Source organism: Meleagris gallopavo, chromosome 3, assembly GCF_000146605.3.
Source record: "Meleagris gallopavo isolate NT-WF06-2002-E0010 breed Aviagen turkey brand Nicholas breeding stock chromosome 3, Turkey_5.1, whole genome shotgun sequence".
In the NCBI taxonomy this organism is placed as follows: Eukaryota; Metazoa; Chordata; class Aves; order Galliformes; family Phasianidae; genus Meleagris; species Meleagris gallopavo.
The window spans coordinates 63,715,903-63,742,413 of NC_015013.2; the positions used below are offsets into that span (position 1 = coordinate 63,715,903).

The 26,511-nt window shown below is 35.4% G+C and overlaps 1 long non-coding RNA gene across 1 annotated transcript; it reads left to right on the forward strand.

Annotated features, from left to right (window-relative positions):
• The first annotated feature begins 2,394 nt into the window (after positions 1 to 2,394).
• On the forward strand, positions 2,395 to 26,496 carry LOC104910375. Its single transcript, XR_004159284.1, has 3 exons — positions 2,395 to 7,254; positions 12,895 to 12,999; positions 13,090 to 26,496. It is a non-coding gene; the product is annotated as an uncharacterized LOC104910375 (long non-coding RNA).
• Positions 26,497 to 26,511: the final 15 nt, after the last annotated feature.

The following is a 26,511-nucleotide window of genomic DNA, read 5'->3' on the forward strand; positions in this document are numbered from 1 at the left end:
AATCTAGAACAATAGCATATTTATTTTCCCTCCTTTTTTCCTTTAGAATCACTGGGGCAAGCTGTGACTGATCTAAGACATGTGAACTACCTCTTTGTGAACAGAAGTATGAAGTCGGGTCGGTGCAGCCATGCCGCAGCACTGTCAGAGCTGTACTGTTTCGAGCTCGAAGAGCCGGGAGGGCTGCGAGAGCTCTCCACTTCCTAACTAACTGTCTCCCCACTCTCTGATGCGACGGAAGAGAGAGAATTATTTTGCCTTTGATTAATAAGGACTTAATTTCAGTAGAGCTTCCTTTGACTCTTTTACAATGCTCAGGGAGAGAACAGTCGGCAGAGCTTTGGCGGCACTCAAAGGAGTGTGCCCCAGCGAGTGCGGAGCTTGTAGCGAGTGGGACAAGCCTGGGCTGAACCCCAAGCAGAACAGTATTTCTGATATTTTTTGTGTGCGTGCTTTTGCTTTTACTACCTGAGCAAATGTCCATTACAGTCAGGTCACGTCGATTTAGAACATAGGAACAAATTTGACATTTTTTATCAGCTAGCTAAGATTTTCTACAGAAATCTGTTTTTTCATAGTTGCGTTTTGATTGCTTTTAAACTTCTGCGTTACTTCTACTAAATTCCTATGCAGTATTGTTCACAGCTACTCTGGATTATGTATTGTTGTTGTTTTTTTTTTCCCCACTCTATTAAAATGATTAACATGGCACAAAATAACCACATTCTGAACAAAGCACTTTCAGGTCTCAGTTCCTTCACCAGTGAGGAACACTGAGCAGAGTGGCTGTACCTACATCTTACCCATCTACCTCCTCAAATGGTGACATCTTACAGTGCAGTTTCACTCTTCCATTTTGCTGCTGGCTAAAGTCTTCTGTTGAAAGCTGCCTTAATTCAGAAATATCTATGGAGCTGTACAAAAATATACAGAAGTTTAAAAGTCAGTAGTTGAATTTGACACTAACTTTCCTTATATCTGATGTTCAGAGCAAACCCCAGACTGGTCTGAACCACCACTAGGTTTTCCATATATTACACTGATGCTTGTTAGCCTTCTAAGGCTGAATGCTGTTTGCTGGCATAATAAAAGACAGCCTTTGCTCTAGGACCGTTAGTGCTTTTAAAAGTATTATCAGCAAAGTTAATATTTCTACTACATACCTGACTTTCACAGCCCCTTCCCTTCTTTATTTGCCAAAATAAAACAACTTCATTTTCTACTTGTGGAGAAGGGGAGTTTACTTGCTCCATTTTTTTTTTTTCAGGCTGAACTTGAGGAATGAATGGAGCTAGGTCAGGGGAGGTTCAAGTAGAATATCAGAAAAGGCTCTTTATCAGAAGATAATGAGCATGGAACAGACTCCTCAGGGCAGTGGCCATAGTACCAAGCTACTGAAGTTCAAGAAGCATCTCTATCATATGATCTGGTGATCCTCTGTGGAGCCAGAAGTTGGACTTGATGATTCTTGTGGGTGCTTTCTGATTCAGAGTATTCTATGATTCTGTGATCCTGGGATTCTGTGATACTACAAAATGAATTAACTTGTCCTCTTTGAAAAGTACCAGTGCCTCTCTTTTGGGTAAGTGGATAGCTGGATGTTTTCCAGATGTTGTTAGAAGAAGCAAATGCTTAACTTTGAAGAGCCATATACTGTAAACAGGGCCTGCACTGTCCATTGAAACCATCACAGTAACTATAGTAAATGGATTGAATACTGAAAAATAATGATGATCTATTGATTGATTGATGAACTATATGAATAATGAAAAATAATGAAAAATCTGATTTTTTGTTTTTTGATCTAATTTTTCTAGCTTTTTCCTCCTCCTTTACTTCTTGCTGCAACTTAACAGTATTTATACATGGCCAAAAAAAACTTGGCTGGAAGTGATTCTTTAGAATCTTCAGAGGATAGCTGGTTATTTGTTAAACAGCCCCATGGGACTGCCAGGTTCCTTTCTTAAAAAACATGAAGTTAATTAGTCACCATGTTCAGAGAGTGGTGAGAGGTATTTAATACGAGTGAGAAAAGGGATCATTATAAGAGATAAGTTTATTAGGACAGTATTTCATAAAGTTCCCTTTCTTATTCTTATGAGAATCTCTTATATCTCTTACAAACATTAGAGAAACAAACAGTTGTGATAACTTCCCTAATTTTTACTGCCTTTACAGGAACACTGCTGCGGTTTAGGTTATGTTACAGAGGCTAGAAGTAACTGCCATGGTACCTTGAGAGAAGGAGCATATGTGATTACTGGGAGGTACTAATGAGGTAGTATAACACTCCCAGTAAATCTGCCCTTAGTTTCACCCCAGATAGGAGGTAATAAACTAGACTAGAATGGTATTTTCAGGCCTCAACCAGTATACTTTCGTATCAGCTTTTTTTTTTTTTGTATTACTGCAGAACCTTTTGTTGGTTTAAAAATCTTGGTTGGTTTAAATCTTGCGAAAGTAGAATTTTACTCCTTTGCTCGATAACAAGTCTCTCCAATACTTTAATTTTATATGTGTATATATACATATGCATACGTCACAGAATCATAGAATCATAGAACCATAGGAGTTGAGAGGGACCTCTGGGGATCATCTAGCCCAACTTCCCTGTTAAGGCAGGCTTCCTATAGTAGATTACATAGATGGAGACTCCATAACCTCTCTGGGCAGCCTGTTCCAGTGCTCTGTCACCCTCACAGTAAATACATATATATAAAACATACTTTATGTGCTTATATATGTTTTGCTTATGTATCTATTGCAGTAGGATTGAAAATGCAGCGATCACTGTCCAATAATGGAAGAAGAGCCTGGTCTTGCCCACTGAACACTTGATGAATGTTTTCGGCTAACTTAAGAAATGAAGTTATTTTCTACAGTTAGCTTGTCTTTATTCTTATCAAAACTGTGGGTTTTTCCAGTGTCAGGACACTTGATGGGCGGATACTTCTTAGGAGAATAGAGGACTTATCAGTGTTTGCTTAGGATCTATTACATTCTTAGCCATAAAAGTAGCTGTGCTGTCTATAGCACCCATAAATCTTAACCTAGTCAAGGCTACTGTCTCTTTCTTCATATGAATTTGCTTTTAAAACCATGGGCATAAACCAGTTGCAAATACCTGATTTCTTTTTTGAGAATTGGTAACAGAATTCAGTTTGCAAAACTGTCAAAATTACTTATCAGCTCTGCCACAGATTTGTTCTCTTTGCCCTTTTAATGAAATAATATTCCTTAGGCACATAATCACCAGAGGGCACTCTTACACATATTCTTACATATGATTCTTTGGGTGAAGTAGGTGAAAGTAAGTCTTGGAATAAATGGTATATTAGTTTTGATGTACACTTCTCATAGGGAAACTGCTGCTGACAAGGTAGTTCCAACTCTGCTTTAATTTCTTTGTATGGATAAAGTACATTCTTCTTGTTGAGAAGTGGCCATTGCTATCATTGCTGACATTTCTTTGAGCTCTTATTTGTTTGAATTAGCTAATTTATGTCGAGCTCCATATAACTTCCAAGAAATGAATCTAAAAAGCTCTGAACTTGCGGATTTCCACCAAAGCCACTGGAAGTAGCAGAAGAGCAATAATATTTCTGTTCTCTTTATTTATTTTTAGATGAAAAGATTGAACAAGTAACGTCAAATAAAATCAGTAAATCAGCTTTAGATAGTTATTATGTCTGCTGTTTATTACTTAAAAAGTATATACTCAGGCACTGTGGCAACAGTATAATTGCGGATGAAGTCTTTATATGTATACAGTTACAAAATTTGTATTTCTATTTGGTAAATAAAGATAGATAAGAAAATTATGATGAAAATACTTCAGGCTATGTTTTGTTTGGAAATAGGCTACTTTTGCTAGTTTTCTTATGGCAAACCTTACTCCAATGCCTTTTGGGCCTGATCACGTACTTTGAGACTTCTTATTTGTATTTTTCATAGCCAAAGATTTTTTTTGGTTTCTCTAGGATACGTTTGGTTTTCTGTGTGTGTATTTTCACTTCTCTTTGTTTTAGTATTTCTGACACCATCAAAATGAAACAAGACGTGCCCTATAAAAATGGACCCTCCTGAATAAATGAACATTACCAGTAGTTAAGGCTTAGACGTGTTTCTAGTCTTTTATTGACCATGCTCCAGCATCTATTATCTGTGAATGTCAATGGCTTTTTGTTCATAGAGTGGATTTCTCATTTTTAAAGAAGTTCCTTATCGCTGATTTGGTTGTTAGCGGTTGCAAAGAGAGCTGCCATCTAGAGCCCAAGCTGGCCACACTGACTTCTGTGCTCCCAGCGGCGAGGAGGCTGGCTCCATTGTCCATAGGGAATGTCAGCAGTAGGAGCTGGAAATCCACTGTTCTTGCTCTATCTTAAGGATGTTTTCTGTTTCACCTCTTTTAGATTTTTCCACAGGAGGTTGTCATGAACTATCATGATAAAAATGGTTATTCTAGTACACCGTTCACAAGTAGATATTTTAAGTTGTTATTATTTCAATGATCTTTTTACAGAATGATTTGTATTTACTGATCTGTCTCACTATCCTATGTTTGTTATGCCTTTGCATCAAAATACCAGAATGTCACATCTGGCCTCTTCATGTTTTGTGCTCCTTGCCTTCTTCTCTCAGGACTGCCCATCCTGAGAGCAAACAACTGTCATAGCTCCTGCTCTGTCCTGGTGAGAAGGAAGCAAGGATCCACTGCCTTTCTAGGCTTTATCCCAGTGCAGTTTGTTTCACCAGGGCTTCTTGAAAGGCCTTGATTCACAAGGTAGTGAAGTTTTTTGCAGTTGCAAATCTATTGCAACTGCCTCCATAGTGCATCCAAATCAATGAGTATTGGATGTGGATCTTGTAAGCCAGTTAGAAAGATGTAAGAGGATTTGCAAAGGTACCCTTTACATGTCATTTTGGTGTCAGTCAGGATGGCAGCCATGACAGTGATACTGGGCAGGTTTTTGTAACTACTTCAAAAGCTTTGGGTAAGGAGCAGGATAATTGGGAGCATGACACTTGAGTTCTATTCTCCACAAACTGCCCTAGAAAAGATAATAGAACAGATGTGTTAAAACAGTCAGACACTACTGATTCCATGGGACTTCTGAGTATGTCACTTTCTTTTCTATTAAGTGTTTTGTAATTTTTTGCTGATTTTTTTTTTTCCTGCAAGCCCATTTGATTATACTTAGTGCAGCCTTGATGCAGTTCACTTGAATTGCCGTATCAGTGAGATTTGCTAAAATAAGTCACACATGAATTGTAGGCCATTATCTATCATTAACTCATCTAGAATTTCATGGTGAACTAAGTGCTATGTATAATGTGTTTCTCAATTGCTACTGGCTATGTTGTCTTAGTGTAGCAGAATGTGACTGATACACAGTTGTATGCAGTTCAGATAGATGGAAACCAATTTTAAAAAAAAAGCCTTAGTTCATAATTGAAAACATTTTACATTATTTCAGTTATTTCAATTGATGTGTAAACATTAAAATTAAAATTTATCATATATATGTTTTAGACTTATTAGTTGAATACATTTCTCATTAAATTCGTATCTGTGCAGAAGAAGAACAAAGAAAAGCAAACTTGAGCTCTTTTATTCAGGATATATTTATTAAACTTAAAAAAAAAAAAACATTTTTGAAGATAAGCAGTTGTTTGTATTTTAAAAGAACATATTTCATAAAACAGATTTCATTTACACCTGAAACTGAGCTCTATGATTTGCCCACAAGCATGTATGATTGCTGTAATCATTTACTGTTAATTGACAGCTGATGAGCTCAAGACAACAATGGAGTAGCAAAAGCAAACTTTTGCCATCGTACTTCTCTATGGAGTACTTAGGATTATGGTCAGGTTTTCAAAAGGGTTTATGCATCGAAAGATTCTAACGGGCATGTAGTGAAATACACCATCCCTATCGTAAGCTGTGTCTGTAAACTGAACTTCCAGACTGACAGCAAAAAGTAACAGGACAAAACTACCATAAAAATAATGGTTCACAGTTCTCTTTCACGTTTAACGCTATATTACACTGAGCACTGCAGCTGTGTGTGTGTGTGTGTGTGTGTGTGTGTGTGTGTGTGAAGTCACTGTGCAAGATTCTTGCTCTTTTTCACCCTCTTCTGAGCGTTAGCAATCTCATCCTTCTCTCATTCAGTATTTCAGCTGAAAGTTACACATTTTAACTTGCTGGTTCCTGGAAGGATGAGGTCAGCCATTACCAAGAGCCATGGGTTTTCCTGCAGTGCATATATAAATACATCTCACGGTGCCTGAATATTACTGAGAAATCTCTGTGTATCTTTTTTATGGGGCTACTCAATCTTCTGCTGGTCTGTTGTTTGCGTATGCTTCTCACGTCGGTTTGTTCAATGCTGTTTTGCTGAGAAGATGACTTTCCAGTGGGACTGAAATCTCTGTCCTTGTCTGCTTCTTTACTGTTGAGAACTGCCTGGGACAGAATGTTCTCTGGGGGAAGAACACTGCTAGACTGGTATATTGCAGTCTTTTTATATCTATTCATCTAATTTCACCTAATTTTATGTAATTTCCTGTAGACTTGCTAAGGCTTTGCACAATGTTTTCTATACTATGTCTAGTTAATGGAACATTTCAAGTAAAATCAGTGGTTGCCTATAAACATTAATAAATATTTGTATGACATAAAACAATTGCAGACATAAGGGCATTAAAAATTGAAAAAAAAATTATTTTCTTGGTCTGAATAAAATTTAACTATTCTCCATCAGTCATGCCATCGAGCCATTATCTGAAGATCATTCTTACACTCATGCGAGCTTCTATTTCTAGATGTACTTTTAGACTCAATTGACTTTTCTAATTGCACTTTCTAACATTTTTCCTCACCGTCTTTTTTAAAATAAATACCCTGGTTCATTTTCTTTATGTAAAACTGAAAAAACCTGTGTCCTTTGTCCCTCAGTACCTTCTAGAAGATAATGCATATTGCTAATGTTGCAGATGTAGTGCTGCTTTGTAATAATTTGTACGCTTTGTGTGTGGATTTGGTTACTGATTGGTATACTTTATGACTACTTTCAGTTAAATATTGGAAGTTTATTGTGTGAAAATGTTTGTTTAGCTTAGTACAGGCATGTTGGAAAATCAAGAAGAGTGGCTTGAGAAAAGTCGAACACAGCTTTTGCTACAAGCAGTACCATTCACTTTTGCATGCTTCTGACCTGCAGTGGTTTCACTGATGAACTCGTCAAAGTGAGTGGCAAAAATCTGTGCTCTTTGACATAGGAAATAAAAGTCTAGTAAGATTGAAAAGGATAAGAAACAAGAAGATAGACATGAGAGGGTAATGATAAAGAATTGCAGGAGCTTGAGTGAAATCTCGTTGATTGTTTTGCTTCTTGCTGTTCACAAGGTCCCCATGAGAAAAAAAAAAGTCTTAGTGGCTAGCTGGGCATGTGGGCCAGACCGTAGTGTAACTTGGGACCATCTTCAGGTCAGAAAAACTGTGTAACTTCATAAAAGAGAGTTGAAGAATTAGCAGAAATGGGTGTAAATCTCAGTCTGGGTTCAGTGTTGCGCATATCATTAGAGCTAGTCAGAAATATAATTTTATTTGCTAAAGTTCTAAAGGTTTTTTTTTGTAACTTTAATTCAAATATGAAAATTATTAATCAATTAACTACAGTTTATTTTGATGACCAACTTGCTTCTTCTTTCTTTTTAATCACTGTTATTTTACATATACTTTTTCAGAAAAAACTTTTTTATATCAACCACCTTTAGATTTTGCATAATAGTAAGCATTCTTGTCAAGCATCTCTGATGATGTTACTGTAGTGACTGAAGAATTAATATAGTGAATGCTTACAGAGTCCTGAAAAAGTTTTCCTCTTAGAAAATCCAGGAATAAAAAATCTATTATAATTACATAAATAGACATTTTTCAACTTCTTAATTTATGAGCACATTTCATTAAAGATATGAAGATTTCTTTAATGATTATTATTTCATAGAATTGTAATTATGCCTTCTCTCTCTTCTATATACGTGCAAACGCACTATATGTGTGATGAAACCCAAATTGTCTGTAGATACTAATTTTTTGCATATCTTGTTAATTTGTTTAAATTATCTGGTTAAATTGGCCCAGAGTTTCATTCTGGAAACAAAATTGTAACTATAAATGCGAATATATTTGCTTATCCAACTTCAATGTCAGCTCTTCTTATTAAGATTAGGTAAAGTACATGTTGGCCACATTCTAACAGTGAATTCTTACAATAGTTTAAATGCGTAAGTAAACAAGGCACAGTACATATAGGCAATGTCATTAAAAAAAAAAAAGAAAATGTCATCTAAAGAAGTCAGCTAGAGATCACTTGTTTTTTTCTTGTTGACTGTAAAGTTTCATTGCCACTATTTATGTTACGAATGTTCTATTTAAATATACTAAAAATACTGTAATGTTTTTTACTGCTGGATAATTCAGACTTCATTATTGACATTGTTTCCTGATTTATTTTTAGTTTCCCTACTCAGAAAAATCTTCTAAATTTAGGGATGCATAAAGTTGATAGAAAGCTGCATGTTTTCCCAGCCCTTTTCCAACTCTCTGACATTTTGTCAAGAGTATAAAATTATGTAGCAGAGAGTAAAATATGGATTGCACAAAAATCAATCATCCTGAAAGGGGAAAGGGGCACTATTTTTATTCTTCTTCCAAGATTTTCTTCTTCTTTTTTTTTTTCCTGTCTATGTTTTATTCTCCCTCGCTTTTTAAATAAAATGATGTGATTTATACACAGTGCTCTACTTTGGATTCTGACTCAATGAAATAATTCAACATGTAGATCTTCTTTATTGTGTTTTTATTCCAGCAGGCCATTTTTTTCACTGTAACATACTATTCGATCACTTGAAATTTCAAATACAAAAGGAGATTTTTTCCTTCTCAGTAGTTTTTGACCAACTTTCCTATATATAGCATGCTATTTGAAGAATGTTACCAAGCTGTATGCCTTTTCTCTGTATCATGTGCACTTACTTCTGTAAACACAACCTGTTGTATCTTTTTGCTTACAATATTAATGCATCTCACATGCTGTCTTGGTCAGGTAACTTATTTGTTCTAAGCAATTGCTGGTTTATGACTGGACTTACACATTTGTGTAGCTCATCCCAGTTCGAAAGAGGCCAGGTTCCCTGAGCTCTCTGGAGTCAAAACACTGCTGAAATCTGTAGAAAAATATTCTCTGATAAAATATTTCTAAAAAAGTCTAGGAGAGATGGGGACAGCAGGAGCACTGCAACAAGTGTGAAGATAGCAGTGCAAAATGCAGTTTAAACCCTAGAAATTATTTAAAAAGAATCCCAGATTTTCCAATTAAGTAGTGATTCAGAGACCAGTCCTACTAAAGTTGCCTACTAAAGAAAATGCATAACTGCATATTCACAGGCATTTTATACATTTGTTAGGAATATTTTAAAGAAGAAGGGGAAATCCACTCACATCTCATGATGTAGTAAGGAATTCAGCAAAGATCTCTTCCAGGTTCTGGAATTTTTTATCCTGAAAAATGGTTCAGTGAAAGAATTTCTCTAATTTCAATACCAGTCTAAAGACATGCTGGCTTCATTACATACAATATTTTTGTTTTTATTGCATAGGGAATTACTTACTACTTAAATAAAATGAGGCGAGAAGAGATTAATTGAAAATAAACAAGGGGGACAGGGAAAGAAGAAAGAAGGAAATGTTGGGAAAGAAATGCACAGCATGAGGTGAATCTAAAGTGATTCTGCAGACATTTTTCATAAAAAGTGGCAACTTAAAAAAGATAAAATGGAGCAATTTTCATAGATAAGTGGATAGATGGGTATATAGATAGATAAATTAACAAGCTAGGAATGGTTAAAAGGTGAAACTAGAAATAAGTAGAAATACGTTACTGTTTTTTTTATTGAGACTGCATTTTTGACTGTGACTAACCACTGGACTGTGATGGTTCACTGGACTTTTTTGTACATTGTTGATCATTTTAAAATCAAAATGAGTTCTCCCGAAGGACAAGCACATGCTCCTTGTTAAGAATAACTGGATTACATAGCACTTTTCAGTGCTAGTCAGAAATCAGGGCCGATTATCTCAATGTCCCCTTCTGGCAATAATGTTTCTTGGCAATAATGTTTCTTAACAGTTCTTAAACAATACTATAAATTGCAAAGTAAAGATAGAGGAAACTAGTCTTAAATAGTTAATAGGTAACTATAGCTCTTGAAAGAATGTGGTATTTTAATAGGAATGGATTTTAGATCGACATAGCAGTGACTGGAAAAGTAATCACAATATGCTATAGCTAGCACAGCTTAAATTTGACTGCTTGTCAAAGTTGAAGTATTTTGAGGGGATGAAGGCCTGACTGGTCATCAGATTCATTCACAAGTAGCTAGGTTTTAAATATGTTTCTTACTGCTATTTGATGTTTCAGCCTTTTTATGTCCCTAATTTTGACAATATACTTAAAGACTGCAGCCCACATTAACACATTTTAACACAGTCTCAGTGCAGCTATGCAAATTTTCCATTGTGTCAGATCCAGTCTGCTCAAAGTGTGGACAACAGAAGTGCTGCCTGAACCCACTTGGTGTCCACTTCTACCATTTGGGGACTGACATTTTACATGGGTAGCTAGCAACAGGACAAGGGTGAATGGTTTTAAACTAAAAGGGGGATTTATATTAGGTGTTGAAAAGAAGTTCTTTACTCAGAGGGTGGTGAGGCTCTAGAACAGGTTGCCAAGAAAAGTTGTAGATGCCCCATTCCAGGACGTGTTCAAGACCAAGCTGGATGGGGCTCTAGGCAGCCTGATCTAGTGAGTGGCAACGCCCTCCTCAGCAAGGGGATTGGAACTAGATGCTCTTTAAGTTGCCCTCCAATCCAAGTCATTCTGTGATTTTGTGACTCACTCTTCTTAACCTAGCTTCTCAACCCACAGCTATTCTTCAAGTGTTGCTTTGAAAGAAAATGAGTTTTGGCTGAATTAAAAAAAACTTTTCATACAACTGATCTTCCTTTCTGTGAAGTGTTTTTCCGATTCTTTGTTTTGTTTTGCTTTCATGGTTTGTAGGCTTTAATGCATTGAGCATATCCCACAATAACCCTAGCTAGGGATTTGAGACAGAGGAAATTTAGTAGCAGCTCCGGGTATCAGTGGGTACGAAGGTCTCAGTCATTAAGGACCACAACTAAATAAACATGCTGGGATATGATTACTTTATTGCTCTTTGTTCATTTTATGTCATTTCACTGCCTTACTAATGGCTGTAGGATTAAGTGTGTAAGGGAGTTCTGAAAATGTAGAACTGAAAGAGGTATATAAAGAAGTGTGTGCTTCCCATAGAGGTTCTATCTTTTCCTAATCACTAATGATGGAGAGACCAATTTACCTTGCATAGATAAGCAAGGGTAGGGAGAGGCACAGAGGGACTTCAAGAACAGATCTATTTCTAGGCTTCATCCTCACTTTAGTACGGCTGATGATTTTTATGTGCCTTCATAGTGGCCCCAATGGGAGAGGCAGTGCCATTACACGTGCTGCATTTTTCCTACCCAATTAGCCAAACAGTACATTTCTGATCCGTGGTTAATGTATGAAAATATGCATATGAGAATTACTTTTATATATACATAAATACCAAATAAAACACTCTCATTTCTGATATTGTCAAAATCAATCTTGTATACTGGTGCAGCAGTATCACTTATGAGGACAAAAAGTACTGATGGGTTAATAATTTTACTGCTTTCTGTTTTGCATGCACTGCAGTTTATAAGATCAATAAAGAATATAATGCCTCAGCAGACCTACAGTTTAGACTGCAAGAATCTCTGGTCTTGACTAAAGTCCTGCTGTATCTTAATAAGGGGAGCTATTTTCATCCCAGGTGTCTAGAAGTGATTTTCTATGTTGTCATTTTCTTCCATGAGGAAGCACAATGTATGACCCATAAGGTTTCTAGTAAAGTAAAAAGCAAAGCAAAGAATGATGTCTTAGGTGAAGCTAGTTTTCTGTTTCGTTTTCTTCATTTGTTTTATTTTAACAGGAGAACCTGAAAATGACATGTACTTACCTGGAATTTACTAACAAGGAATTATATTTTGGATGTAGAAAGAAAACATATTTCAGAACTTTACCATTGTATATATACCAACATAAAATTGTTTTGAATTTATAGGTAGCATGGATGAAAAAAAACAACCAAAAAAAAAGTTGTAAAACAAAAAAGATAGTACTGTCCAGCTAAAGCTTAGCATTTAAAAATGCAAGTCATCCTAGAAAAATCAGCAAGGCAACATGGGAAGAAGGTACTTTTCAAGGTTACTACAAAATATCCCTTGTTTTTCTTCAAACCTTCATCCTTCTTGAAATCCTCTGCACATAGTCAAATTAAACTTCTTTTTTTTTTTTTTTTAGATTTTTCTACTGCAAATCCTGTTTTACTATATAGCTTACCCTGTACCTAAACACTAGGGTCATCCAAAGAGCAGGGAATCTTTTATTCATATGCTTCTCTGTCAACAGTTCCACAGTTTTATAAGCTTTCTGTCTCTTCTTCCCTATATATAATCCTTTCAGATAGCATTTCAAGACCTTGAATAAATTCTGTGTTTTGTTGTTTGTTTTTTTTTATTCTGCAAGTGGAAGAATATCTGGCAACACTGTCTGATGACTTAATCTTTTCTCAAAGTTTCTTTAATCTTCAATAATACCTTTGTACATTGACTAAAAGTACTGTATTCTCATCCTTTATAATAAAAATAATTTTCTTTCGGAGCATGATTGGTTTACATTACAGGTAGTTTCACATTTATTTTACTTTTATTGACTGCAGGTGTTACCTACAGGTGAGGATGGAAACACAGATCAGGAAGTCAGCTTACCCTCATCTGTATATGGAGAACTGAATCTTTCGTACTCTGTTGTTTTGTGCTTGAATGTAAGTAAAGTTTTGCTGTATGCTTCATTAATATACTTGCTTGCTAGAGACTGCATAGTTAGTTGTTCTATTTTGATATGTCACTCTCAGAAAAATGATGACTGTTTGGAGACACAACTGTATGAATGATCCTGAAAGCCACATAAATATCTGTGGCATTGGAGAAATTGGTGGTTCGTTAGTGGAAGGTGTGCAACGCATTAAGACTTTTACTGGTATGGTATATTATCAATTATGTGCAATCAATACATTGTTCTACCAAGGCTGTGCATACTACTTTTGAGGCAACTGCTCCTTCATTATACAGTACTTCTCCAACTGTCCAGGTTCTCTTATGCCCTGGCTAAGGTAACCAGAAGACCAGAGAACCACTAGCTTCTTTATTTTGCAAGTCCAAAAAGTATTGCCCCTGAAGATCTAGTCCTGAAAGGTTATGATTTTTTATACTGATTTTATCAGATGTTTTTCAGTTCTGGGCTTTAAATGTACAACATTAAAAATATATTTTTCCCTTTTCTACCTTATTAAAAGAATTCTATTGTGATCTCTCTCTCTCCATAATCCTTGTTCTTCCCTACCCAGCAGCAACTTACATGTTTTGAATTCAGTTCCACTTGCTTCATCAAGATGATTTTTTGCACATTTTTCTTGTTTAATTATATAACATTTCTTTTGCTCAATTTGTGCAAACATCCTTTGGACTTGTTACAGTTTGATTTTCTGTCAAGGATGGTTGAAAAGAAGAGAAAATGATATTCAGAGAAAATAGTGCTAAAATGTAACTTATTTACAATTCCAATAACAACTTCGTGGTTTGAACATGTTAGTTAAGAGCGTTTCATTCAAGTGTACATTACCACACAACTTGCTAAACATGTCTGAGAATAAAGCTACTCCAGACTGGGCAAATTAGATGGATAACATCATTTGTGTATCAGCTGCAGTCAGTATAGTTCAGTTAATTGTTTATCACACTAAGGTTAACGTTCTGTCGTTTATATTTGCTTAATTCATAATTGGAATATCACACTTGATATTGCTCAGTAACTACTTAAAAAAAAAAAGTAACAATGCAAATGTTGAGCAACATAAAACTAGAAGAGATCTTCTGAGCCATCAATTTGGCTGATATCATCAATAATAACATTCATAAATCTGTCTCTTAAAACCAGTTGAGTCCCTTGCCTCTGCTATGTAACTGAAAGTTTGTCACAGCGCACTAGTCCTTCCACATTTAGAATCTTTCCATTTGTTAAACTAAAATTTATTCCTTTATTCTTATGACAGTACTGTTTCATTATCTACTTTTTTTCTCCTATACTCATCATACATCATTTATTTGTAGAAAACACTCCCTATGTAAACGTTGTTTACTTCCCAGAGATGGGTAAACCAACTCCTCTCAGTCCTCTTCTGCATTATCTACATTCTCTTCCCTTGAACATGGCTGGCAAGCCATTAGTGCTCCTTAGTTTCAGCTGTAATGACAGCTTTTAAACCCTTTCCCCCATGTAGATAGAAGCAGAAATACTGTGTAGACTGGTGTGAATGACAGCAGGAGGTGTAGATGAGTTCTGCTCCCTCTATGGAATGTGTTCAGAAGTACTGGTTGACAGTTGACTTCTTCTGGCTAAGTGAACAGATGCTCCAGTGTTTCAGTTACAACTTTTTGAGACAGCTAAGCCAATCTTTTCGTGGAAGATATTTCTCTTAAAATTATAGTATACTGTAGTAATTTAGCCTGAAAAGGTAATGTGATTTGTAATAACAGGACAAATCTTCTACTGGTGGAAGAATGGGGGGTCTAGCTGTGTAGCAACTCTTGGAAAAGATCCAAAGGGACCATAGCAGACAGGATGTCAAGCATGAGCTAGCCATGTGTTCCTGGAGCAGAGAGGGCCAACAGCATCCTGGGCTGTTACAAGGATATGATTTCCAGCAGGATCAAAGACAGTGATATTTTTCTCCCTTTATTCATCACGTTAGACAGCATTACTTAGTTCACTTTAGTATCACTTCTTTCTTGGTTATATTTTATATTCAGATCCCCTTCAGGAAATAACATCAAGCTAGGATTTTATTGTTTTTAAATTTCATTTTTATTAATCCTTGTCTTCAAAAAAATACAACAATCTGCTACAGTGGTATTTCAGTCAAATTAATTATCTTCAAATCGTAAGTTATGAAAAAAGCTGGTCCTGTTTCACCTGTATGTTTTTTGTAGGCAGACAAATGAAAAGTATTTCACGTATATGAAGAAAAACTTTAGTTACCAAAGTCTGTGTCTTCATGTCTTTTTTTGATTCAGTGATTCTGAAAACTTCTGGGTTCTGGAATAAGTATTTCAGCCACATTTCCTAGGAATTGTTGGATTTCTGATTTTTTTTTTTTTTAACTGTGTTTCTAAGGCAACAATGCTGCAGTTTTATTTATTTATTTGCTTTTCCCAAGTGAGGTATGCAGGTCATATTAGATAAGCCACATCAAAATACTTTCTTAGATTTTCAATTAGGAAAAACTTACCGTGTTTCCTATCCCTAACATTTATTATATGTCCAAAAAATTATAAAGAAGGTGCACCATTTCAGTTGTACTTACATAGAGACCCAGGCAAGGCCAAATTTTAACAGGAGACCACATTTCATATTAGAACAAGCAGCATATCCTCTTCAAACTGCAAATATTTCTGTCTCCTCTGGTACAGCAGTTCTGTTGCTGCTAGGTATAACAGTCAGTCTACTATAACAATGCCTACAAGTCTAAAGCTTACATTACCTAAAAAAAGAGTATCTTGTCACCCTATTTCTCCCACTCACCTGCAGAATTTGAAGTTTTTCAAATAATTAATTTGTTTTATATGTAATAAAACCTTACCATAAATGGTTGGATATGCCCATTAATGACCTTTTTGTCATCTGTCTAGTTTAAGTCATCTTAGTTGGCTTACACACCAACTCTTCTGACTCAGCCTTCCTGATACTTAAACAAATTTGTTCTGTGGTTCATTCTGATAAGGAGATACTTTTCTAGGGGGCTTTTGCTTACTTTACAAGTTGAAAGACTGACTTCTCGCAGGAAGTTACTTTTACCATGCTCCCAAATCAGATAGGGGTATTCAAATACTAATGCGTTTTAAATGCTGATGTATTTACAGAACTTAATGATCAAGTGAGCTGTTACCTTGGATATTTTCTCACATGTGTAATTAAAGCAATATTATTACCTGGATAATGAATCATTTTTAGATAGGGAAGGTTGCCAGGGCATTTAATCAGTAAAAACTACAGTTTATAGCAGCTTTTTTCTGTTGAATCAGAGGAAAAGTTGTATATATTTACAACATTGTTTTGAAAAATCACCAAAATATTGGAGTGCAGCAATTTTTGTGTGATTGTCCTGAGATACAGTTAATAGATCTGCTGTGATTTCTCCTTTTATTCAACAGTTTTAATAAGGCAGCTTAACCTGTCATGGAAAGCTGTTCCTGTACTGCTCTTGACTATAGTGTACCTGCAGGATGGGGAACTGACATGTGTCCACTGCATGTTTTGTATTTCTGATTCCCAGAAGCGAAGGAAGAACTGACTAGGCTCTTAGCTTCTCCTCTGAAGGAAACTATAGAAGAAAGAGTAGCCGTCCCCGGAGGTATTTCTAGTGGAGTCAATATCTCTAACAGTATTTAAGAGATACGTGTATGTCATGTTAAGGTGTGTAGACTAGTGGTAGCCTTGGTAATGTTAGGTTAATGGTAAGACTTAATGATCTTGAGGGTCATTTGCAACCTAAATCATTATATGGTTCTATACATCCATATCCTACAGTTGCAGGGAATTTGAATACATATCCACAATTGGAACTTCCATGCAGTAGAGATGTTCTGCACTTAGGGAAACTCATCATTTTTTTGTCTCTTTCTGTTATGAGGAATGTTCTTCACCTAGATTATTTTTGGATTTCAATACATGTAGCCCCATTCTTACCATGCAGAGTTACGTGGGTATAGTGCTCATCATTTTAAGACTGCGCACATGGCCATGTGTGTTAGGTTGGCTGAATCTGTTGCTAAAGCTCAGGTATTCTGAAACATTTTATAAGGTGAAGCAAACATCCACTATATGTAGTAGGATCACAACAGTACTTGAATTTGTTTTAAATTTGATAAAGGATATTATTTCCCTTGGATTTGTGTAACTCGTAGCAGGTAGGACAAATGATATACTTGCAGTTTTGAGAAAGTATTCAGGTGAATGAAGTTGAAAGTAGGTCTCTATCCAGGGTCTCCACCTTTTCTGACTTTTAGGATTCACCAGTGGGCATTTTGAAGGATGACACAATTCAACTCAAAGTCAAAGATATGTTTGATGATTCTTTTTAGACGTGCTTTTTTCTTTCATCAGACACAAAGACAATTAGAATTCTAGTGTGCATACAGATGACTATGTTGTAGGCACATGGACTCAAGTGTCATAAGCACTATAAGCTCTCCTCTGCTCCAATTCGCTGTTCATAAAAAGAGGAATATGCTTTTACCCTCTCATAGATACAGAAATAAATTTACTCACTACAAGATTCTTGGATAAAGTGATGAGGCATACATACACGAGTAACTCAAAATAACTATATGACCGCATGAATATTGCGTATGTCCAGAAAACCTGCCCTGGCACAGAGGTTATCTATAATATTTAATGTAGAATTGATCATGCAACTTACATTATTATAGCTACACATAACTATTTGGATTGAATCTTAATGATTGCATTGTGATTTTGGTCATAAGTGCACCTATGACTGTTTCTCAAAACTTCCTCTTACATAGACTTAAGATTAAGCCCAAGTACAACTTTGCAGTATTGCTTCCCTCATAGTTTCCATGCCAGCAATTTTTTCCTGCTCAGCTTGATCAGTGTTCTGGCTTTTTTCTTCTAACAGATAAGTCCATTTTAGCTCTCATAAGATTAATCATCAGTTTTTTAAAAGGGACTTTTGATAATTTTGAACTTATTAAAATTACTGTCAAAAATCTGTTCAGAATGGATTTATTTGTATCTTTCAGAAGTCACTGGAGTTAATGTTTTATCCCTACCTGGGAACACACCTAGCATTAATTTCCTTCTGCAGACAATTCTCTTTTATGTGAGTTGGGATATGAATTTATTGCATGCACAGCAAAGATGCTTCTGCCCATAAACAAATCAACTCTCCAGGACCTTCATAATTCTTAGAAAAGCTCTGTTTGTATTTTCAAGGAGATACTGTCATCATTTTGTATTTGCTGGAATAATGGCTTTGTTCTCTTAAGGAAAATAATGTAATAATTTGAATATGAAATTTCTTGGCTTCTGACCAAGTGAAATGGTTTCATTGGCCCAATTTAGGAATATTAGAAGCTTTGGATTATTGGTTCTGATATAGTTTAGAAGCTAGATTTTTAGTAGTACTCAATCCCTTCATATATTACTGTTCTCAGAGGAAAAAGTATCCCTTTGAAAGCCAGGATATTTTACATGCATGCTTCCCCAGGATATGAGATGTTCTGAAAATCTTCATGCTTATTACTGCATACAGTTGAGTTCTTTTAATACTTGAAAAGACTGGTCCAAAATATAATTGCAATAAAATCTATGCCCTAATACTTTCCTCTCGTACATTCCGGTAGTATTTTGAATTTTCTGTCTCTTTGCTGTACTTTCAGTTTAAACTCTTAGTTTTTAGCACACTCTGAACTTCACATTAACTGATTTTCGTGACAATAAAAATGAGAGAAGTTGTCAAGCCAAGCATAACCATGCCAGTAGCTTGGAAGAGTTAAGCTAATTGTGTTGACACGGAGTTCTTTCTGCAGGAATGTGATGAGTCAGTTCGGACACTAGTTAAAAATTTTAATTTTAGATAGAGTAACTGAAAATAATGGGACTTGTCTGACTATTTAGTTATTTAAGCAGTTTTTTTTTTACGTGGGACTAGGAGTTACACAGTCACTAACTTGGGCAGAAGTGTACTGAGTTCGTCCTGAAAAATTATGTAGAATATATTACTCATTCAGCAAGGGATGGGATTTAGAAGTTAGAAGACTTGCTATAATTAATTCATCACACAAAAGGATTCTAAGCAAGATTAAAAAATAAACAAAAATAACAGAACAAACTGTGTCCAAATGGTGGTTAACCTTTTTTTAACTCTTCTATTGTTTATGACCAAGACAAGGGTGTTTATCTGTGGAGTAAAAGGAAAACATATATCATTATGTAGTATTTCTCAAGATAACATGGATAAATTATAAGCTAGCTAGCTGGCTATATAAAACATTGTTTATGAGTAAGTTTCAGTAAAAACCTGCCAAGGAAGCTTGTTAAGAAATTACTAATCACATGAGGATGATTGAACAAGAACTTTTTATCTTGCTTATCACGATGTTTTGGTTTTATCTTATGCCTGAACTCTTTCCTATTTTCTTCTCAGTTCATTCTGCTTTCCAAGACAAATCTCTGATTAATTATCCTGTGTATCAGAAAATAATAAAAGTTATCTGATCTAAGCAACTAATTAACAAGTCACTCTAGTCATTTAAATGTAACTCAGCAAGTCTTGCCTCAAAACTGTACACTACAGAAATCCTTTAAGCCCTCTAAACTGGCAAAACTTCAAGGCTACTGTGAGTTTTCAGGAATAAAATGAACTGAAGAATATTCAGTTAAAACAGAAATATTAAAGTCTACCTAATAGTAATCCAAATACCTAACAGTAAACTTTATCTGATGCTATGTAAAAAGCAAAAGTATCCTATATTTTTTTTGTATGCTTCCCCCTATAGAAATGCACAATATCCAGATAAGGCTAGCAAATTTATTGTTAATCTGGCCACAAAGCAAGCACAGGAATGGACTGAAGTGGAAAAGTACAGATTTACTACTAGCTTATGGAGAAAATCTGCTCACAGACAGTATAACACCAAGTATTTAGGACTGAGACGTATTTGAGCAAGATGGAGAGCTTCCCCCTGCTAAATACATTTTTGAAGGCATACTCGATAATAATTCAGGAGCCAATCCAACTGTTAGAAAAACATTTAATAAAAATTCACATGTGTATGCATATGTGCATGTATACATGTACATTTTATATAAGCCAAGATTTTAAATTTGCTTTTGTCTGTCTGTATTTGTCTCAAGGTCTACTGTGGCCAGATGCCTCCTGGAGCTGCTAGAAAGGGGAATGTGTGAAGACTGTGTCCTCAGTCTTTTAAATCCTAATTGCTAGTCTTCTAACCAGGAGTATACTTCTCCCTTCTCCTGTAAATCTTCCCATAAAAATGTCATACTTCAAGAGGCACAGTCTTGACTTTGGGTTCTCCACCACCCAGACACACTGCTTTTCATCAGTGCAATTGCATAGCTGCTAGTTGACATTTCACGGTGGCCTGTATGCAGTGGTGCATGTGCCACCTATAGACTATGAGGTGGCTTTCTCTGGACATTTCTGCTCTTAAGCATTTGTTTTATTTGGTGGAAGGCTATCCAAAATCCCTCCGCAAAGGTGAACACTGAGTGATGTCAGAAGACAGTTTATAAGTATTAGCTGTTCACATACAGTTATTGTAGGAGCAATCTAGCTCTCCTTAGTTGAAGAAATTCATTGTAATATGAATAAGAAAGAGTGAATAATGAAAATAATGAGTGAATAATGAAGTGAAATAATGACAGTAGCAAAAATGTCCCTGATAACAGTAGTTAATCAAAGGCTGGAGATCACCACTGCAGGAGCATCACACACAAGTACAATGCTAGTTTTGACAGAAAGTAGCACAGCACATTGGGAAAATGCAGAAGATATTGTCTAAATCACTGTTATCTGTTCAGAATATGAGTGAATCCAATGCAAGAGTCATCCTCAAAAAATGCCTTGATATTAAAAAGAGAGCGACTATCGATTTGTGATTTGAAATATTTTGTACTTTGCAAGTTGCTACCTAGGAATCACACTGATATTCTGCAAGCTGATGTATGTGCATGTGAGAAATAAAATTAGATAAAACAGATAACTTTGTTTACCTTGACCTTACAAAATGGGTGTAAACATCTTTCCTTTGCATACGGCACCATTATATTAGTGTTGCTATGCTAATAGCCTATCTCCTCAATGACAATGTAGAATATAAAATGAATAAATCATGTATCCTTTTAGAATAAACTGCAGAGATTGAAATTTGGAATATGGAACAAGGATCTGAAAATGGGATATATCCTCAGCTTGTGTAAATTAACTTCAGATGCTGTGGCGACTATTTATCAGGCTTCAAATATTTTACAGCTTTCATATTCCTTTGATATTTCCCCTTAAGTGCAGACAGGGCAGAGACCTCAGTGGCTGCAAGGTTAAAACTGTAAATTGCACTTCAAAGAATTTGGAGCGTTAAATCTGCTACTCACCTTTGAAATTCTGGTGTAGACTAGTCATTGACATCTTCATAACTCCTGGGCAGTATTTCCAGCAAAGCACTCTAAATAAGCGTTTGACCAGTCATAAGCCATTCATGTTCTTTGTTTTTTCTGTGTATGCGGATTCGTAGCTGTTGAAATAGTGATTGTGTTCTACTAGATGGATACTTTTTGAAGCCAAAAGCATAAATACAGTTAACACCTCACAGTAATGATCTGTTCCTGTTACTCTAAAATGAAAAGAAAAAAAAGAAAAAGAAAACAACAAAACAAAACAAAACAAAAAACCTCATCTCTTGTCATCGCTTATTAAAGGAATCTGTATTTTTGCTGTATGATGCTGTGGAGTTTAGTGTAATGAATAATCAAATGAAAAAAAGAGGCAGATATAGTATGTGCAAGTATCTTAATTTTATAGAATGCCTCTGCCTAAGTGTCTAAAAATGTGTGCAGTGCAAACAGGTTTAACCTAGATTCCCAGAAAGATTTGTACTTGCATTTCAGTGGGCATGATTTGTTGCAGATAGTCTTATTACCCTGCCTAATACTTGTGCCGCAGAAATCTGCTGTTGATTCTGTTTCTTACTTTACTTGTGTAGTGTTTTATTTACTCACTAAACTTTCAGGGCAAAGTCAAAATGAAGATGCAAAATGGAGAAACATAAAAACATCTAAGTGCTACAAATTTATTTGGTAAATCAGAATGCTGGTGCTGGGTATATATTAAATTGTTCCTTTGATCAGCTTACTGGAAGTAGTAGTTGTGCTCTGCATTTGCTCTCACGATCCACAATATTTTCTGAAAATTATTTTAATCAACTCAAAGACAACTTTGTCCTTGTTTGGAATTGTGTTGTTCTTTATGCAGGGTAGCGACAATGTTACAGACTTGCTGTGATCTTTTAGATCTGCAGAGGACTGTAGGCATGTTTCCATTATGATATTTACGTCTTAAGCACAAGAGGTAATTTATTTTCCAAAATGTCTAAGAATTGGGTAACACAGTTAGATTTATTACTCTTTTTTGGATATGATTCACCTCTGACATTTTTATTTCTTAAAAAAAGCCAGTGATCTCCATCATGAAAAATAACACTGCAACATTATGAATCTTTTAATATCAAACATGCTCATAATTTTATATGTGAGCCACTGCTCATGATTCATTTATGAAATGTTTTGGGGTGGGCAGTGTCATAGCTGATGCAGCCTTCCTGTGACAGTGCCCATTGAGAGTGTGTTACGGGGACGGGGCACACAGTCTCAGCAGAATAAGGAGTTGTGTCTTTATAAGCCAAAGGTGAAATTCCTCACTGACTTGAGGAAATCTGCACAAACAGTTTCCTGTATCAAGCTTTTGGCGGATAATCTCTCTAGTTTGGAGATCTTTGGCCATGTTGATGGTTGCAAGGTGATACTACGGCATAAGTTCATGTGATTTCATTAGGCATGGTTAATGTAGGCTGACTGTATACTTCTATGTGTCAGCAAATGGCAGAAGAGACATATCAAAGTGTGTTTTGTTTAAGCATATTTAATAAATACTCCAAATTATTAACATAAATAGGATACTTTTGGAGTATGTCAATTACAACTCTCCATACTCAAAAAACAAAAAGAGATACTGTGATTCCTTATGTGTATTCCTCATTCAGAACATGTGAGAAACAAACAAGAAAACAACCCTTTAAATAAAGACCTTGTTGTAAGTACCTATATTTCTTACTAAACTAGAGTAATAAGGGAACATATCGCTACTTATAAAAAAAATTCAGTATTGATAGTAATCTGAGAGCTGTTTTCATTTTCAGGAAGACATTTTATGGAAATAACCTTGATTTTATTAGCTTGTGTACTATTTTATATCACAATCAGAGAGAATGATTACATTTATTATGGAGAACTGAACAATTAACAGGGTTAATAGTCCTAAAGATAAGATTGGAATGCTTTCTGTATGTGACTATGAGATCAGATTTAAAGCAAAAAAAAAACAACAAATCCACAACAAAACCACATGAACAAGTACATTGTAGTGCTGCTTTCTGTTTCTTCAGAGTTAGTGCAAAATTAATTTTGAAAAATCATTTCCTACTCAAGTTTACTGTATCACTAGTCTGAAAACTATTTTGTAGCCTGATTAATTATGTAGTTTTAAGCCTCTGCTTATCTAGGGATAATATTTCTTGGCCTTAATTCTGGGGCTGTATTGTGATTCACCTAAGACAGAAAGAAAGCATATAAATATTTTACAGTAGTAATTTAGAATACATTAATTGTTCATGATTTACTTTATGAAGCCAAAAATCCCCCCAAATACAGATTTTTATGAATGTGAGATATAACTGTAAGAAATTTCCATATGAAGGCATGAAAAATAGTATAAAGAACAGTTCCCTATAGTGTGTGATCTTCCATATTATAAAATCAATTTGAGTGAGTTTTTATATGACAGAACTAGAAATGGTCAATTCATTCCCTCTCTTTAGTGGTCACTGAGAGGCCTGTTTTCGCAGCACTGAAGAAGTGCTTTAAATAATAGAGGATATAATGGTATTGTCATACATTTCTTCCGTTTTAAATACACTCCCTTATTTAAAAGTTACTTGCATGCAGACTGTTTTGGAACTAGAGTTTTGTAATACAACTCAGCTAGATTAAGATAAGTTTGAGTTTGTGCAACGTGTAGTTTTGATATAAAAAGTCATACATTTTTTCTAGGATATCTTATCAAAACCTATACACTAGAGAACATAGATAATTCTACTTAATGTGAAACCCTTGTATATAACTTTAACTAGCATCTTTAATGCAATGAATCATTTTACTACTATAACTAGTAACTAGTTATGTAGCAAGTCAATTACAACAAATTCTGCTACTATTAATCTATCTCATGATGAAACCACCGTGATTTCTTAAACAAATAAAGGCTTTCAACAACAAATAGTTTTTCAACAATCTTAATTTACAAAGATATTTTGCATGTTTCTTTTAAAAAATGGAAAAAATAATAAAAAGGGTAAAAGATAATGAATCTTTTTACACGTCCGTTACTGTGAAATGTTACTTACTAAGTAGAATTTTTTTTATGTTTGTAGACATGAAATAGTCTAACACTTCAGTTGCAATCCTAAAATTCCCAAATACTATTTTCTGTACTGTATAGGAAATATAACAGCAGGTTAAAAAGGGCACCCTACAAAATCTGCAGGGGATTCCTGCAAGGAACATGATCAGAGATACTCTTAAATTTGGACATAGCTATGTGATGGCAGACATTTATCATTCAAATAAACATTGAAACGCTGTGTATGTAGTTATTTCCTCTTCTTGGTTAAGCATAACCTAGAAAGTTTTCCTGTGCATGTAATCTTTAGTGTAACTATCATTTAGCAGTGTAAAGAGTAGTTCTCTGTACAGGCTCACTTGCAAAGCAAGAACATTTGAGATTCTGCCATGCAGCATTTAAAAACATCTGATTAGCAAGCAAAATTCAGCAACCTTATGCAGAGATTCAGGTGACTTCCTGGGTGGGGTTTGTTTGGGTTTGTATGTGTGTTGTGTATGCTAACTGATGAGCAATGCACCTACCCAAAATCTCCGCCTTCTGTTTAGAGAAGGAAAATAATTTCTATGTACCTCAGTGGTTCTGAAAACAGCACACTGCCATCGCATTCTGCATGAAGAAGTTTTAGAGCAGAAGCCATCTTCTGAGAGCATGTGAGATCCATTGCTGCCATCACAGCAACACAGTATGTGATGGGGACTGTAAAGAGGAGGGGAAACTCTTGCTTTAGTGTTTATGTTGCTTCAGATCTTTGTTAAGCATGCCTGCACAGCCAGCTATTGTCACTACTGAAGAACATGAATAGTTGTAACAATAGACATAATAAGGCTAGATAGATGGGAACTGAGGATAATCCATAATTGCATTGCATTTCCTTACTGTTTGGAACAGAGAGAACAAAATATGAATCTACAGTCTCTTTACACAAAACAAACGAGAGTGTTTTTTTAGAACCTTTACCCCACAACAAAATGTGTAGGAGGTCACAGGAGATAGGAAGCTTCCTGGACGTACCTGAGTTCATGAAAAAACTAGAGCCAGTGTAACTTCTGATAAGGTAATTCCATGAAGCATTCCAAGATTATCAGAAGGGTTGCACTATATCATAAAAGAAAAAAAATAGCAGGTAGAATATAGCATGCAGAAGCAGTTTTCCAGCTCCTCCCACTGTAGCACGCAAGAGACACGGTTATAGTTAACTTTGGATAATCAACCACTGTGAAACAGAATGGAAAGGTTGTACATTTGAGCAGCTTTTTCACTGTTTTTGCTCTGAATGATGAGGGTCTCGGAACCAATACTAGACATGGAAATGGCAAACTACAGTGAAGTTTTAGATCCAACGTACACCGCGCTGGAGTTTGAAACTATGCAGATTCTGTACAATGGCAATGGTGAGTTCTGCTCCATGATGCAAAATCATGCCAGTTAGTGGGAAATGTGAAGTTTATTAATGTTTTAAGGTGTTAGCAAAATGTTTTATTAATGGAAGATTTAGTGATTGTTTTCAAACTACAAATCATCTCTTTCACACTTCACCATTAACTCTAAGTTAATGACATTATAATTCTTTAACATTAAGAAAAATAAAAAGAGTGGTTATATGTAATAAAATAACTGAGCTGTACTGTCATCAGTCAGTTAATCAAAGGAAGAAAATGGTGTATTCAGCAGTTGTTTTATTTACTGTAAGACAAATGAATAACTAGTATTGACAGTTGGGACATGAAAGTAAATGTTATATATAGCATTCAGAAGGACACGACAAGATTATCCAGGGGTTTGTGGAAAAAAATAGCTACTGCTTCTTGATGCCTAGTTTCTATTCGTTGGACAACATTTTATTCATTTCAGTGTTAAACTAATTATTCTAAACATGTGTATATATGAATCAGGGTGATTTTTTAAAAATCATGTTGGCTCTCTACAGGCTAATGTTTAGCTGAGGAAAACTATTGGCATAAACTATTGGCTAATGGAGCGTTTTAACTTCAGGTAGTTTTT